The sequence below is a fragment of the Falco biarmicus genome, chromosome 3, assembly GCF_023638135.1.
Source record: "Falco biarmicus isolate bFalBia1 chromosome 3, bFalBia1.pri, whole genome shotgun sequence".
NCBI lineage: Eukaryota > Metazoa > Chordata > Aves > Falconiformes > Falconidae > Falco > Falco biarmicus.
Window position 1 is genome coordinate 31,387,956 of NC_079290.1, and position 15,686 is coordinate 31,403,641.

The 15,686-nt window shown below is 46.9% G+C and overlaps 1 protein-coding gene across 1 annotated transcript in view; it reads left to right on the forward strand.

The window, feature by feature from the left end:
• Positions 1-379: 379 nt before the first annotated feature.
• The window catches only part of GEM (GTP binding protein overexpressed in skeletal muscle), a 32,978-nt gene continuing 17,671 nt past the window's right edge, over positions 380-15,686 (forward strand). The window contains exons 1-4 of the mRNA XM_056333015.1: positions 380-508; positions 1,360-3,361; positions 3,699-3,821; positions 5,043-5,100. The gene's annotated coding sequence lies outside the window, so the exon portion shown is untranslated. The remainder of the gene's footprint in view (positions 509-1,359; positions 3,362-3,698; positions 3,822-5,042; positions 5,101-15,686) is intronic.

Below are 15,686 nucleotides of genomic sequence, written 5' to 3' on the forward strand. Positions count from 1 at the left end.
TCCGCCGGGAGCGCCTGCGGCTTCGCCACAGCGGAGCCCTGATGCGAGCCTGACGGTCGCTCGCAGGCAGGGGTAAGGCACGTCGCTAGTTCCGTGCGGAAATCAGCGAGGTGCGCCTCGGCCTGGGGACCGGCTGTGCCGTGAGGTTGCGGTGGGATTATACCTTCCAGCAAAGAAAGGGCGAGCCGTGTCGGCCTGCGACTGACGTAAAAGACCACAGTTTGTAGATCAAAGCTGCGGCGGGCACCGGGCAGCCCGAGGAACCCAGTGCGGGTTAGGGGCAGCGCAGGGCTCTGGGTACCTACGTGCTGCCCAGGGCTGCTATAGGCACCCCCGAACCCGGGGTACTGAAACCACCCTGCAGCTGCAGCCTGAGCTGTGAAGCATCCAAACGCCTGCCCGAACCAGTAAACTCCCCAAGCGCCTTCTCAGGTCGGTGTCTTGTTGCCAAAGACTTCACACCGCGATCAAGAGGCTGAGAATGCCCCTGTGCCGTTCTCCTGATGCTGTAGGTATCTGCAGACCCCAGCTGAGGTATGGAGCGCTCCCCAGGTGTTGCAGAATGGGCCCGTGCACCTAACTCAGGGCTATGGTTTCTGAACACGGGGGGAGGCACCAAAAGGCTTGGTGCCATAATGCTGAGTTCCAGGGCACCTGTGTCTCTGCAAATCTGGCTTGTGCTGGCACGCTTCTCCAGGGCTCGCTTATAAGCCTAGAGGGAAAAACAGAAATGGCTGCGTAGAACTCTCTATTCTTTTCATTTCCACGGCCAGCAGAAGACAGTAGGATCTTGTAAGTAACTTAAGGCAGCCCGAGCATTTCTCTAAATTCCAATGTCTGGTATTAGTTTAAAGAGGTTGCTCCATCACAACCCATTGTAAACTTCAGACCTGCCCTCACTGGTGGTTAAGACCATGGAAGGTGCCAACTCTATCCAATACCAAATTCAGCCACTTTGCATCATTCTCTTAGGATCCAGGATCTTGGCGTTTTGTTTGGGAGGGTCAGAGCCCCATAGGACAAAATTAGTTCTTACTGCATTACAATTAGGCAATAAAATCTTGAGACCACACACAAAATTTCTTTCAGGCTACACTTCTCCTGAAATCTTTGGGTAAGAACTGAGTAGGAGAAGAACAATGCTTCAAGTTTGGCCCTGTGGTTTTTTTGTGAATCATGAATATGCTCAAAGCCAGTTCAAGCAAGCCTGGTATTCTCTAGCTGCTTTTCCCTGATGCCTGTGAGCCATTGTACCTTAGGAGTGCTCAGCTGCAGGCAGAGCAGAATTTAACATACAGAAGACTGACCTGCTAAGGAAGGTATCTGAAACTGCTGTGTCTCGCTCATTTTGTCTTTCAGGTGAGCTTCTGCTTCACCTCGAGGGGTTCACCATGTGAATAGTATACATTCCACTAAGACATATTGTTACAGCATCCAAGCCAAGCCTGGCTGGGTTGATTCCAGTGTGGTGACATGTGAAGTGCGCTTCTGAGAACCAGGGAAGTACCATCTGAGAAAGGCCATGGGGAAAAGTCTGGCGAAATGTGGGGAAATGCTGGCATTACTGATAATTGTCTATCAAAGTGGGTGTCGATTCCCTTTCATTCTGCAGTATGCCAGGCAGATAACTTCTGGTGACCAGAAGTCCCCTGCAGAGGTTGTTCATTATTAGCCAAAGCTACTTGCGGCTCTGCTTTGCCCAGACCCAGGAGAACTTACTGAGCTTCCTGAAGATGGGACTGATGAGAGCTTATGTTTGAATGAATACAGCTTTTAAACAGTCTTTTACAATGGGACTGATGAACAAACAGTTCTAATGACAAGTTAAAATTAATTACCAAATGTCCAGCCCCTGACTGTTACCAGATGTTGTCAGCAGCAGGTCCTGTTTTGGGGTGGCTGAGGGTGGTGACATTGAGGTGCTGGAGTGTGTCCAGAGAAGGGCAACGGAGCTGGTGAAGGGTCTGGAGCACAGGTCTTGTGAGGAGCAGCTGAGGGAGCTGGGGTTGCTTAGCCTGGAGAGGAGGAGGCTCAGGGGGGACCTTATGTCTCTCTACAGCTGCCTGAGAGGAGGCTGTAGGCAGGTGGGGGTCGGTGTCTTCTCCCAGATAACAAGTGACAGGACAAGAGGAAATGGCCTCAAGTTGCACCAGGAGAAGTTTAGATTGGATATCAAGAAAAATTTCTTCACTGGAAGGGTGGTCAAACACTGGAACAGGCTGCCCAGGGATGTCATGGAATCACCACCCCCGGAAGTGTTTAAAAGATGTGTAGATGCGGTGCTTAGGGATGAGGTTTAGTGGTGGACTTGGAAGTGCTGGGTTAATGGTTGGACTTGATGTTTTCGGAGGTCTTTTCCAGCCTAAATGATTCTATGATTCTGAACCTGAGGTCTGAAGCTGTCCTGGAGACTACCTGCAAGCAGTCTGCAGGTGGGACCCAATTGGTCCCTGGGTGGCCGCTCAGCAGATTTTCTCCCGTGGGAGATGTGAGGGCTAAGGGCTGAATCATGAGAGGGGATGCTCCAACCCACAGTGCAGTCATTTGCTGAGACCTGCTGCCCTGTGAACACCCCAGCTGGTGGCTCGGCTGCAGGCACACCCTGGTTTCATCACTTCTCATCCCAGCAAAAGGTGGTGGCTGCTGGACTACAGTCCCTGCTGCATTTTGAACTCATTGGGAGGTTTGGCCCCTCAGATTAACAATCTGGCTGGAATGCCCTGCAGAGGTAGCTCCTGCCTTTCCTGGGCATGAGGTGCTGCCATACTCTGTACCAGGGCATGCCGTCTCCACCTGAAATGCCTGCCATGTCCTGGCAGAAGCTGTGGCTGGAGCCACTATGGGCTTCTGCTGAGCCCTGCAGGACATCTGCAATGGGAACTTTTTCTCTCCAAATGGTGATCTGCACCTCTTAGAAGAAGGTGCACTTTGGTCACAGGGTACATACAAGGAAATAGGTCAGGAAGCAAAAAAAACCCAGGAACTGGGAAGGAGGATTTGATGTTACAGTGAACAGGTGTTCCTCTTAGACTGGAAGCGAGTTGCTGGGAAAAATGAACGCTCAGTGCTGAGCTCCTTGACACTCGCCTGGCTGTGGGAGCACCTTTCCTGCTTATGGTCATGGCCAGCAAGAGGCTGCAGCTGGGTCAGGGTCAGGGCATGAGGACTCCAGCCAGCCCAGGGCACGACAGAGGGGAGGGGTAATGTCTTGCTTTCAACCAGACAATATTCAGTCACTTCTCCTCCCCGCCTCCAGCTCCCCACATGATCTGCAAAGCCAGGAAACATATGGCCCTTTGTTCTTACAGTGTCTGATGTAAAGAGTTTGGTACGTGGTCTGCAACAAACAACAGTTGTGCCGGTGAGTTGTGCTGATAAGAAGCTCTGATCTTTGCACTGCCTTGGAGAGAAGGCAGCCGCCTCCTGTGCCCAGCCCAGCTCCCGAGGGCTGTCCCAGCACACCATGGCTGTGGCTGCAGACCGGGAGGTTGCCTGGGGATGCTGCCAGCAAGACCCTGGTCCAAGTGCGGTGGCTTATTTGCTGCTGCTTTCTGACACCCCACCCTGTCCCCACAAGAACCTGCCACAGCATCTTCCCACTGCCACCACTGCTGTGAGCGGTCGAGCTTGAGGAAGAACAACTTCCATCAATTGTTTGGTAGGCCACCATCACTAAAGGGTTTCTCCGCCCTCTTTAGGAAAGGAGGCACACATTTGCCATGTGTGTGAGAGAAGGCCTGCAGAGAAGATGGCGTTGTGGTCTCTGACATGACATGCTGCTCAGAGGAAGGTCTGAGGAGAAACCATCCCCAGAATCCTAGGTGGGTAATGCAGTGCTACCTGGAGGGAGGAGCACCAGCAGTTCCCAGATCACTTTGACATCCCTCTCAATACCAGAGAAGAGTGCAGTGACAATAAAGTGCATTTTATTATGTTAAAATGCAGAACTCTACCCCCAAATTCCTAGAATTTAAAAATTATTTGCAAGTGTTATAACAGAAATGTACATTTATAATCACTGGTAATGTTGGCACAGACTCCTGAGACATCCCTGTGTGCACTCTGGGCTGATAGAATTAATTTGCGGTGGTGAAGTTTGTCCCAGTCCATCGAGTGCACCTTCATACTCCAGTATATGACGCCAGGCAGGGGCTTTAATGGTGAATGGTCTCTCTTAGTGTATGTCCTTGTTTCCTGGAGACCCACTGGTTATAAACACTCCTCAGGCTTCCTGGTAATGTAGTGCATTGAAAATTAATTAATTATGATATAAATTTCTGCTCCTCATGTTAATTACTTTCAGCAAGGAGGGTGTATGCTGACCTCCCATAGCTGGTAAAGCACGTCGGGTGGACACGCATTTCAATGTAAAGCAGTTAACTGGAGGTAAATCAACTTTATTGATTGCAGAGTCTCCTGGTTTGTCTCAAGTGTAAACACTGGAGCCAGCTACTTTTCTCCTCATGCTTCAGCATGGCTGAGACGACTCTCTGCTAGCTTTGCTTAGCTACGATTTTCTAGTAAAAGACACATCTTAAAAACACAGCGTTACAGACATACAGAAGTAACACCTTAAAAAACTGTTAATGCCAAGTCAGGTAGAGGGATTAAATTGCTGAAAATGGTTTTAAGGGTGGAATGCCACATTGCACTTGCAAGTAGATGTGGGAAGCTTCAGTACTGGAGGTCCCAGTGCTGCTGTAATGTGGGGTCTGGAGGTTGCTCTCACACAGATAGTATGTGCCAGAATGTCAAAAACTCATGAAAGTTGTGAATTTTGCTGCATCCCAGATGGGCATGTCTTGGGTTGTTTATCAGCACTTGAAGCTGTACAAACTCAGTGACACAAGCTGAGTGTTTTCAGTGCCTTCCAGAATGGCATCAATTTTGTGCTCTGAAACCCTTTGTAATTTGCTGTAGCTGACACATTTGGAGCCATGGTCTGACTGGGGCTTCATTAGCCTTTGGGAAAAATGCAAGGGTGCCTAATTGTAACTGTATATTTTGTCATCGGACCTTCTCTCCCGGCCTGCTGTGACTAGCCTGCCTGTTGGTCATGCTGCCCATCCAGCCACTGAGGGCATCTCGGAAAGTAATGAGGTAAGTAATGTTTCCTTTAAAGACTTTTGAGCTCACGAGAATGAGATAGTGCATTCCCATGTGGTTAAGTTATACTCTCACAAGTCCCATCTAGAAGTGTTAGCAAAATAACCTTTGGTTGCTAGGAGGTGCTGTATGGGGATTAATTAATCAGGATGGCTGTGCCTTCTGTTTGCTATCATTGCTGATATAAAAGAGGTTTCCGAAGCTGAAAGTTGTGATGGAGTCTTGCTGGGCTGAGAGCTTTACGTATAGAAACACACGCTAAGACAGTTGTGGCAAATGTTAGTCATTACAAAATACTGCACAGGAAAAAAAATAATCTAAACCGTGAGGCCCATAAGAGGCTCTATCTGCTCTAAGCTATTCCTCCATCTGCATTGTTATGGGCAGCAGTGACGCAGAAACAGCCAAGACTCTGCTACTACAAAATATTTTGCTCTTCCACTAAATGAGGAAAAGAGGCTGATATTTAGCTCAAAGATGATTGGTTTGGTTTTGAAGCAACGTGTTAAACTTTCTTAATGCGCAAGAGATTTGGCTTGCCCTTTGCAATAGCAGAGGGTGCTACCACAGGTTGCAGCTCCTTTACTGTAGCCAGTTGAGCTGCCCATATGATCCCTTCCTGGTGTATTTCCATCAGTACGGCTTAAGTTAATAGATGGGGAAGCAGATGGGATAACAGGAAGTCAGCAGGCAAACCAGAAAAGCCGTGAAATGGTAAAACCTAATGGAGCTTGGAGCAGTCTCTTCAACTAGACGATGATGTATGCCCAAAGCCCCAAACTGTAACAGAAACAAGGCAGTCTTGACTACCTGTGCACACAAGGAGGATTGAATCCACACAGCTTTTAAATGCTTTTAGACATTGAACTTGTTGGGCAAGCAAGCTTGTTGCTAGTTGGCTCCAAGCATCCGTTCTCTGAGAGGTACTATCTGAACAAAAATATTTAGTTTCCCCTCAGCTGAAGTTGGGTGTTTCCTCAGCTTTTTGAGAAGAGTGCAGGCGGAGGGCAGGCATGGCATTCCAATTCTCAAAAGCCTTTAGCTGGAGACACTGCACAACGAACTTCAAGACAACTGGCCCCAGGGGTCACACAGTCAATACACCCTGAACCAGGCATGGGTGCCCTAACCCTGCATCCCGTGGGGCTAATGCTCCTTGGGATTGATCCATGTTAAGTGCTGTGTGAGGCTGGTATTCAGAAACCGCCCCCAGTGTCGTCTGGTGCCTCAGCAGTTCAGTGGGTGCAATCTGCAGTGGATTGACCCTGGCTGGATGCCATGTGCCCATAAAAGCCGCTCCATCACTCCCCTCCTCAGCTGGGCAGGGGAGAGAAAATACAACAAAAACTTTGGATCGAGATAAGGACAGGGAGATCACTCAGCAGCGACCATCACGAGCAAAACTGACTTGACTTGGGGAAATGAGTTTAATCTATTACCAACCGAATCAGTGTAGGGTAATGAGAAATAAACCCCTAAATCTTAAAACACCTTTCCCCCCCTCACCATTCCCTTCTTCCTGGGATCAACTTCACTCCCTATTTCTCTCCCTCCTCCCTCCAGCAGCGCAGGGCACAGGGAATGGGGCTGGGGTCAGTCCCTCACACGCTGTCCCTGCCGCTCCTGCCCCCTCAGGGGGAGGCTCCTCACACTGCCCTGCTCCAGCCTGGGGTCCCTCCTGCTGGGTGCTGTCCTTCAGGCACAGCCGGCTCCAGCGTGGGTCCCCCACGGGGTCACAGCCCGGCCAGCAGCCCTGCCCCAGCCTGGGCTCCTCTACCCATGGCGTCACAGGCCCTGCCAGGAGCTGCTCCAGCGTGGGCTGCCCAGGGGGCCACAGCCTCCTTTGGGCATCCCTCTGCTCTGGTGTGGGTCCTCCACAGATATCTGCTCCACTGTAGACCTCCATGGGTTGCAGGGCACAGCCTGTCTCACTGTGGGCTTCACCATGGGCTGCAGGGGAACCTCTGCTCCAGCACCTGGAGGACCTCCTGCTCCTCCTGCACTGACCTGGGTGTCTGCAGGGCTGTTGCTCTCACGTATTCTCACTCCTCTCTTCTGGCTGCTGCTGGTCTTGTGCAGTTTCCCCCCCTTCTTCTTAAATACATTATCCCAGAGATGCTACCAGCATCACTGATGGGCTCAGCCTTGGCCAGTGGCAGGTCCGTCTTGGAGCTGGCTGGCATGGGCTTTGTCGGACATAGGGGAAGCTTCTGGCAGTTCCTCACAGAAGCCACCCCAGTAGCCCCTCACTACCAAAACGTTGCCATGCAAACCTAATAGAAATCACAGCAGCGTGTCCAGCATTCATGCGGGTCATCACGAAGGGAGAAGGCTGGATCCAAGAATGAGCACATGGCCTTTTCTGGCACAGTATAGGGAGAGCATGGGGGACTAACCTTACCAAACGAGCTGCAAAATCACACCTATCCCCTGTGTGCACCCAAGAGATATCTCTGTTATCTCTGTCTCTCTTTCAGCCTTGAAAAGAGGGGTCTGCACAGAAGGAAAGGTAACTTTTTGCATAATAGTCAGATCCTTACACTGTTCATCCATAGGGGAGCTCCTTATTCTGAAGGATATCTGCAGCTTCCTCTTCTCAGGAGCAACCTGAACCCTTGGTTTATAGAAGAATTGCAGGTGACAGGGAGCAACTTCTTGCAGAGACTGACACACCAGGCTGATAATATTAATGGAAATGGTCTAATGTATAAAAGCAGGATTGTAGTCTAGTGGTTAAAAGATTCAGTTTGGAGGGGCACACTTGAGCTGCATCCCTGGGCTCTACATTGGTTCCTTGGGGACACGTTGCAGCAGCCGTCCAGGAACCGTGTGGCTCAGAGACTCTTCCAGGGGAAGAAAAGAGTAAATGAGTGCTCTATCCACAAGGATGCTATAAAATCTTGTTGGAACTCATCCTCTAGCTATTTTGGGATGGAAATGACTACTGTTGTTGTTTGTTTGTTTGTTTGTTTTTTAATGTCTTTGCTAAATGGATATTTCTGAATACTTTAGATATGGGCTGGGAACCCCTAAGGGACCAAGCTGGCATGACAGTGAGTGGTTTGTGAATCTCAGCAGAAGAGTTATGATAATCTTGGCCACAGCAGTGGCACCTGAGGACATGGCCAGTGCAGAATTTTAAGCACCTGAGAACATTGTTTGGCAAAATCCTATATGCCTGTATCCTCTCAGGTGTACTGTTAGGCTAGGTGGGGGTTGGCAGCTTGTTTTGCTAGGGCTAGTCACCCAAATTCCACCTTGCATTGCACTTCAAGAACTCATGCACACATTTTTGCTCTCTTGTGTCCCTTGCACCAGTGCTAGACATGAGAACTGATATAGTCATTGCCTTTTCTATACTTACAGTAACGTATAGGTTTTAAGTGCTGGATGTGATTAGTCACTTCCCTCTCCTATATGCTGCACGCTTCCTTGTGAGCCTCAGTAGAAAAGCCCCTGCCCAAAGCTGAGAGGGGGGAAGGCTGAGAAGTTTTGTCTCCTCTGGGTGACAGGATGTTTCCTCCAGGAGGTCTGAGCCCAGGCACTGCAGCATCGTTGTCCCATCTGCTGCCTGCACTGCTCTGCAGCACTGGAGTACCAAAGCGCTGCTTGTGTTGTAAGCTGTTTTGCAGCCTGCAGCGACCGCTCTCTGCTATTTATGAACAGGATTACTGAAATGTTGTGAGATAGCAGCCAGTGGACTTGACATGCAGGCAGCGGAGCTACGGTAAATCAGGCTGTGGAGTTACCCATGCACTTCCAGAAAAGGAAGGTTACACTGCTGTGGGAATAACACATCACACCGCTGGTGTTGGCACCTCTCTTTGGGCAATGTAAGCTTCTAGCAAAAGGGTTGCATGAAAGAGTTGTTACCATGCAAGCCTATATTTCATACCCGGGGTTAGCTACCTCTACTGGGCTTATTGTCTCATGCCCACCCCTGTTAACAGGTAAAGCGACAATGAACTGGCACGCGACATCCGTGGCGCAGCACTGGGGCTTGCAGAACCCATACTGCTGCTGATTTCTATTAGTAACTCTTAACAGTGGCTTTTAATGCAGCCAGGTACAAACTGGTTTTTACTTTATACCTCTTGGGTGAGTGATCATGGCCCTGATTTTGCAAGTTGTTTAGGTTCCTGCTACTGAAATCAGTGGGGACAAGATGTCTAAATATTTTTCAGAATGTGGGACCTGTGGGACTCTTTTGCTTGCTGCAGTTCAAATGCATGGAAGGATCCCTATAAATATTTCATGGCCTCAGGGACAAACTATGATGTGGCTGCAAAATCAGGCACACATATGTCTCCAGAAGACATGGCAGCAGCAATGGAGAAAACCTGCTCCTAACCTGTCTGTACTTATAGCTGACAGATGCAGAAAGATATAGTTAACGTTTTACAAATAGGCTTTGCACCAATATAGGTTTTCAGTTTTCAGTATGTCTTTTAAATTAAGCAGAAATTACATGCCTATCTGCCCTCAGATTTTCCTCATTAGCATTAATCAAGGACACTTGACTCGCTTACAGATGAATTTGATTAGGCTCATGTATACTCTTAGGAACCAAAAATAATGAAACATGACTTGAGTGTACGTGCTCTCGCAGCCAACATTGTTGCTTGGTATCTGCTGCAGCACTGAACTAACAGAAAACTCCTAGAACTGGAATCCAAACCATTGGCAACAGGAGATGGTAAATGGCACACATGAAATAAAGAAAGCCAGACCACACAAAATGGAAAAGCTATAAAGTGCACAGTTGTTTAAATGACTATATAATTGGTTGAAATTCTTTATTTTCTGACATAGAAAGAGCTATAATGGAAAACTTAGCTCTGCCCACATGCATACACAAATATTTTTGCATACATTCCAGCCTGTGGCCCACAATGTGTAGCTGTTAGATCTGTGAGCTCACTTACACTTCTCATTTTATAATACCAAGAGATTCTTCCGTTCATCATCTTTTAGCATTGAAGAAAAAAAGATGTCTTAAAAAAAAAAAAAAGTATTTGAGCTGTATTTCCTTCTGCATGTACAGTCATGTAGCTCTGTGTGCAAATCATGTTTTATCCACTCACTGCTCCACGTGTAAAGTCGTGCAAAGCCCATGTGCACCAGCACCAGCTGGGAAGCTGGCAGGGGATGCAGCACTGCACTGCCTGTAAAATTGTTGATAAAAAGAAAAATGCAGGAAAGTGGTTCTGTTTTGACAGTTTATTGATATCCCACATAAATTCTTCTGACCTTCTGTTACTCTTCTTGGTTTTTTTGGTGGGTTATTTTTTGTTAATTTCATTGTGTGGTAATTCTTATTCACACTCATCTCACCTGTGAGGTCTGTGACAATAAAAGGTTGCAAGACTCTATGTATTATCTGCTGTCCCTGTTATAACGATAACTGCCTGGGCCTTTGACAGTTATGAAATCTACTGAATCATTTACCTAAGTGCCAGAAAATGCCTTTAAGAGAAGAAGTAGGTACATGAAAAGGGAATAATACATAAATAAACATCGACATTGAGATCATTTGTCATTTTTGGAAAGGTCTTGGGGAACAATGCATACATTTGGTATAGAGTCATGCTTATGACACTATGGGTCTTTTATTTTACTGGCAGGCCTTATCTGGCATGTATAGAGCTTTTAGCATGTTTGTAAGGTCCCTGTTTTGTGCACTGGCTGCAGGATTCTCGCTGCCCCTGCCCCAAACTTACATTAGGTTGGAAGGCACTGCTCTCCCCGTTACGCGATGCTTAGGTTGGAGCAGGTGCCTTTTTCATCAGCGGTTTGCTTTTTTTCTACTGCCATCTCCCCTGATTGCCAAGAGCGCCCCTGGGGTTCCCTGTGCCGTCGCTGCTTTCCAGTCTCTGACACTGTTGCTGCAGACCTGGCTGAGGGGTGACTTTGCCCTGAGTCCCCCATCACAAGGACATCCTGTGCTTTCAGATCCTCCAAAACATGTTTTAAGAGCCACCTTTTCAGGAACAAAACCTGCCTAGTGCAATATATGCAATGACCAGAGAAGGTAACTATGCTGCTAAGAAGCAGAGGATGCCCTGGCAGTGAGCATCAGTAAAAGATTTCCACGTTAATTGGGATCCCTGCCAGGGAGTTGCAGTCACCTTGAATTTCCTCCCACTGTTGTGATAACAGCACCAGATAAATGTTCATGGCGTTGCACAACTTCTCGCAAGATGAAGTGTATGGCCAGGGAGTCACCTTGGAAGGGAACTGGTGAGACAGCATCTTAACTGGCCATGGGTGTGGGCTGATGTTGCAACTCCCACGCTAACACTGCTTGTGGTTTATGAAACACCAGAACTGCCTCGGGGGTAGGTTGCTGGCAAATGTTGAGCTATTAGGAGAATACACAAAGAAAGGAAAGTTTGAAAAGCAGAAACGTATTTCATACAAGGTTTTTATGGACTTTTTCAAGTGCAGATGTGCCAAAATGTTTCCACTGGAAACTTTATATAAAATGATTAATGTAAAGGGTTTCTGCAATCCTGGCATCTCTCTCCTCTCCTGAGAGCCGTTGCAGCTCGTGACAGCTCTGTTCTGCGTACTGGGAGCATCAGCAGCTGGAAATTATTATTTGCTAGTCTTAGTCTTCTGTAGCTCATTTCAGAGACTTCACTGGTAATGAGGGCTCTTGTCCTGTTACCTTCAGGGTGCCTTGGAATTCCTCTTTTAGGGCCAGAAATCACTCAAGCTTCAGATCTGTAACAGGCATTAAAAATAAGCATTTAGTACAGTATTCAGACCTGTTCTGGGCATTCCTCAAATTCCTTCAAAGGACAGTCAGAGGGACACACCTGTCATTGCAGCTCTGGGCTCTTTCACCACTGCTCCGCTATTGTGTGATGCTCTTCTTTAAACATCTCCCTTGCTCTTCCACTCTTCCTTGCCTTTCTGAAGATTTTACACAAGAGTTTTCAGATGCCTCTTGGATTTACGGTTACTTTTGAACTTCAGGGCTCTTTAATGAAATTCTGTCCCGTTCTTGCAGGGCTGGGCTGCTGCGTGCAGGTCTGGCCATCCCTGGCTGCCCGCTGCAGTTCCCGAGCTGTGGTCTCCTGTTTCGGTGGCCACGAGGTGCAAGGCAGCTTTCTCCAAAGAGGGCGAGGTTGGGGATCTGCGACTTTGGGGAACACAGCATCTCCCAGGGCTTCTCACAAGGTGGACATTTGTTTTGATTACATCTTTACTATAATGTCAAGCTGTACAGGACAGAGGGTGTTCCTGGTGGTTATTTGCCTTCTCAGGAGGGTGAGAGGACTAGATTTTCTCTTCTTCCCTGGCTCACATGAACTATTTCCATGAAAAGGCTGAGATAAATTGAATCCATACATAGTAACCAGAGAAACCGCAGTGATGGTGTCAGTCCTACTCAGCCAGCATTCTCTGTATGTCAGAGGAGTTCTTGGAATAAACAGGATGAAATAGAAAAAAGCTGTCAGCTACAGCTAGTGGACAGCCAACAAGGTGGCCTTTCCTTCCCTGCATTCCTCGGAGCGTTGTGTTTGCTCCCCCTCCCATGGGCCGTGTCTGTACTCTCGAGCGTCTTGAGGTCCTAGTCTCCCAGGTGTTTAGACCCAGAACCCATCATGACTCGTGTGTGTCTGTGTATGCACGCTCATGACTTGTCCTCAGGACGCAGCCAGCTTGCCCACCCTGCCTGATGGACAGCAGCAAGGTGACACTGTCAGCAGGAACCCCACCGCCACTGGGAGCCCCCCCTGGCCGAGCAGTTCTTACTCAGCCCTTTTTCCTACTGATGCCAAGGGTGCCTGTGTAAGGAGCAAATGAATCTACCAGAGGAATCTCCTGTGCTGGGATTACATGTGCTATTAATAAAAATTGCCTTCAGTTTCTAAATCGAGGCGCTTAAAACCCGCAATGAATGCATTCTGCATTAATGAGAAAACCCACCATCTTTTTTGTTGAAATTTAAATAGACCCATGAACTTTTGTGTCATGCATGCTATTTTAAAACTGTAAATCTATTCCACTTTTTCCATTGTGGTTGTTTTCATATTTCATTATGTTCTTACATAGGCAAGTCTTTAGTCTTTTAATATAAAGGATTTTATGTTTCCAGGCACAGGTTTTCATGCCCAGCTCAATAGGTTTGGTAGGAACCTTGTTTTCAGACATGTTTTTTTCTGTGGTATGAGATTAAAAAAGGGAATTGAAGAAAGTATTAAGGCATCAAAGCATCAAGAAATTATTGCTAACTTCTGGAAATTTAAAATAAGGTGTTCTAAACATTTTTTTAAATGAAAAAAATGAGAAAACATAAATATGGGCAAATTAAATATTTTCTGTGATTTCTGTTTTTGAGAAACCAAGTGGGACTCAGACTAACAGACTGTTGTGTTACATCACAGATGACGAACATTGCCTGAAACTGGATGACAAATTCTATGGGCCATGTAAAGGCACGCTAAAAGCCCCAAAGCTATTTGGGATTCTGTGAGGAAATGTACTGAGCTGTGCTCCAAAGAAAATCTCTTTTCCATAGCAATGAAAGAGAATTTATCTACAGTTCCCACACTTCCATACCTTTTCCTGTGCTGTTCCTCGTGCCTAGAAGATCCCTGTAGACCACAAAGCTATTTAATTCTCCATTAAAGTCTACATAAAAGTCTTCTATGATTATTCTGCAAATATTTGATGTCTGTTGTGATGATGATTTACTCTGGCCATTGCCTTTCCTGTTGACCAGTGCTCTGTCTTTATTTCCTTCTGTTTTCCATGCTTCTCATTTAATAATGAGGCTGACAGCTGTCTGGGACAAGGGCTGTATTTTTGATGTATGTTTGTATGGTGCTTGGCACAAAGGAGCTTGGTCTCTGACTGTGTATGTTAAATAATAATGATGTTGTTTCCAATTCTTTCAATCTCAGCTTTGTAACTGTTTCAGAAGTTCTCTTTTAAATAGTTAGAAGCAAATTATTATTTTAGCAATATTTTCCATACCAGCTATGATTTCTTTTAATAATCTAAGTGATTTTTCCAATATTCCTCACAAGCACTGTATTATGCCTGTATTGTTTTACTGATTTAAAACCCAAGACCTAACGATATAGAGATCTGCTCCAGATGTCTGAATAAAACTGCACAGTACAACCCCTGAAACCCAAGGGCTGCTGCTCTGGAGGGATGCCTTACTAACAAGAGGCAGGACGAGGAGTACAACACACGCCTTTTAATACCTGGCATATGCCCTCAGTGTCAGTGATAACTTAGTCTTTAGCGTTCTTCCCTTGGAGTATTTACCTATCTCATAATACTTAAGGGATGCCCTTGTCTTAGCATAGGAAGTGACATAAGCATCGGAAGTGTCAGGTCACGGTCATCAGTAAACATCCCTAATTAAAGAAACTCACTATTTGCTGGTTCGTCATTGTGTTTGGGCTCTATTGTACAGTCAAGATAATCTCTTTCTATTTCCTAAGTGGAAATCAGGATCTGCTTCTGTATTAAACCAGTCTCTAATCCTTGTACCCAGCTAAACATAACCACAATCTATTTATGTATTGGGCTATCCCCAATTAAACTGAAAAAGACTATAACCTAGTTCAGCCGTTGGGTAACACTGAGTATTAACGGTGGCTATTTTTAACATTAAGATGTTTCAGTCTTGCTGTGTTAAATAAAAGCTTGAACTAAGCTTTTTAATGCTTGCTGTCACTTATGGCCACATGGGCTTGAATATGTAACAAGGTGATGATGACCCCCAACTTTTCTGGGCTGGGCTGGCTTGGCTGTGATCTCCTCCTGATGGAGGAGTTCCCCAGATGTCCCCTGCCTGTTCCCCAGATGGGGTGGCAACTGAAGTCCCTGGCTTGCCCAAGCCCTACAGGAGGCAGCCTCTATGGCAGTCCTGAGCGTTTTGATGTGGGTTTGAACTTGGCAGCTCCTTCACTCCGCTGCAGCTGGCGCGGTGACAGCAAGCAGAAGGGTCTGTTAAGCCTGCTTGGGAATTTCTCCATGTATGTTGGTGTTTAATAAATCACTTTCCCCCCAAATGCAATGCACACAATTTGTGCATTTAAACAGGTTGGTTTGGGGAACTTGCTGCTCTGTTGTCAGGGAAGCAAACACTCCACAAGTGCATCATGGAAAGACAATAACTAAAGTAGTGACGCAGACTTTAAATGAACAAAAAGGTTACTACCAAGTGATTTGTGTAGCTCTAATGAAGTTAGTAATTAATATCACAGACAGTGCATTTGACTCTGCAGGACACTATACCTTACTTTTTCAAATCTGAACTTGGGGTTATTCTGTCTTTTGCTTTGCCATAGGATGCAGAGAGCTGGTGTGGCTGCCAGTCTTCAGTGCTGGCTATGGTTATCCCTGTCACCGCGTTTTGTTTTCTTCAAAAAGGATAAATACATATGATTGCTACTTTCATTGCTTCCAGACCAAGCCAGGGCCAGGCAGCCGAGGTTCTGCTAGTGTTGGATGCTAATCTGGTGAAGCAGCATCTTCAGCAGAGGCTATGCTATGCGCAGCTGCCACTGAGAAACCACTGGCATGGTCTGGAGGTGAAATCAGAGTTGTGA